Consider the following 1608-nt stretch of genomic DNA (forward strand, 5'->3'; position numbering starts at 1 on the left):
TGTAGGCTGGTCATTGACAACAGAGATGGAGCATGGCTGCAGCCCATTTAACATGCTGTCCAGCAGGTTATTGAGCTGTGGTGGAAGATTGAAATCGCCACATATTATATGGGTGGCTGACACATGTAGTTTGTTGAGAAGTCTACTACATTATTTATCAATTGTAGATTCGGGACAGGAGAGATGTAGACGACTGCTATATCCACGAGTGCAGCGCGGGCTTTTAATGTGACAAGGACAGCCTCATAAAGCTCTGAATCCGAGTAGGAGGCAGAGATCATCTGAAACTCGTTATCACGTACAAGCAGTGCTACTCGTCCACCCCTCGTACTAATTCTCTATTTGAAGTAGGCCTTGTATCCAGCAGTGTCCACAGCAAGTAGAGACTCTTGATGTGGCTGTAGCCAGGTCTCTGTGAGACAGACAATATCTGCACAACATGACAAGAGTATTTGTTCTAAAGTGTCTAACTTGTTCCGAATACTTCTAACATTTTGATCGTATATCTTCCTCGTGGCTGCTGGTTTTATGTGTACCCTGGTAGGTCTTCTAAAAGGCATGGCTTGGGATGTATCATATGTCGTGTCGTGACTATTGTAGGAATTTTACTGACATTTTACTGAAGATCAGACTGAGAGATGATCATCCTGCATAACTGACAGGGCATGGATATTCTGTGATGGCTCAGTTTCATACCTGTCGCGTCATTCTTGCGAGTTTATGGTTGGTTTACTGGAAAATGCATAGCGTGGTGGTTTAATTTTCGGTGGGCCGTTGTGATTAAATGTCCTGATGAGAGCTCCCTGCAGAAAATGATTTTTCATTTTCTGTAGCTTTTATATACTAAAATTGGAACGATGCAGAGTTGATTTCATTGCCCCTGAGCAAAGATGAGCAAAGGTGATTAAATGTCCTGATGAGAGCTCCCTGCAGAAAATGATTTTTCATTTTCTGTAGCGTTTATATACTAAAATTGGAAGGATGCAGAGTTGATTTCATTGCCCCTGGGCAAAGATGACACGCAAAATCGTGAAGTGTTTCAGAGGCCTAAAGGCTTGACATGCCGAGTGGTCATGAGAGGGCGTGCGCGCAGTAGCACAAGCACGCTCTTTGAGTGGACCGTGGTTCAAGCGTTGCCGCTGTAAGAACACGGTGGGAACGGTTCAAGCACGAGACTGTTAAATACGATTAACGATTGTATTCAATACATATTGCAAACTCCTTTAAGATGGTTGTCGTCCAGGAGTTTAAACAAGAACAATGGTTTATATATCATTTTAATATATTCAATTTATATATATATATTTTTTTTTAAATTACTCTTTTAGGCTTTATGATATTAAATTAAAACCTTAACAAACAGTTGTATATCAAAATTCTGTTGGAATAAATATTAGTGTTATCTGATGGGTCTGGTCTTCTAAATCCATTAATTTTGACTATGTGCAATGGTTATGATATTCAATTAGCATTATATCAATTCCTGTAACCTACTTTTAGCGTTCAGCCTGTTTTGTGTAAGTTTACTTTAGTTTAATTGATGACCTTTATGTTAATGATTTTAGTTACTGTAGTACCCGTTTGATGTTAATCAGTATATTAGTTTGT

The 1608-nt window shown here is 39.4% G+C and overlaps 1 non-coding gene across 1 annotated transcript; it reads left to right on the forward strand.

Moving 5' to 3' along the window:
• Window positions 1–946: 946 nt before the first annotated feature.
• Window positions 947–1049, forward strand: LOC150088398 (U6 spliceosomal RNA). Its single transcript, XR_016546821.1, has one exon. It is a non-coding gene; the product is annotated as a U6 spliceosomal RNA (small nuclear RNA).
• The last annotated feature ends 559 nt before the right edge of the window (window positions 1050–1608 follow it).

This window comes from Mastigoproctus giganteus, chromosome 3 (genome assembly GCF_048544385.1).
Source record: "Mastigoproctus giganteus isolate SK-2022 chromosome 3, ASM4854438v1, whole genome shotgun sequence".
In the NCBI taxonomy this organism is placed as follows: domain Eukaryota; kingdom Metazoa; phylum Arthropoda; class Arachnida; order Uropygi; family Thelyphonidae; genus Mastigoproctus; species Mastigoproctus giganteus.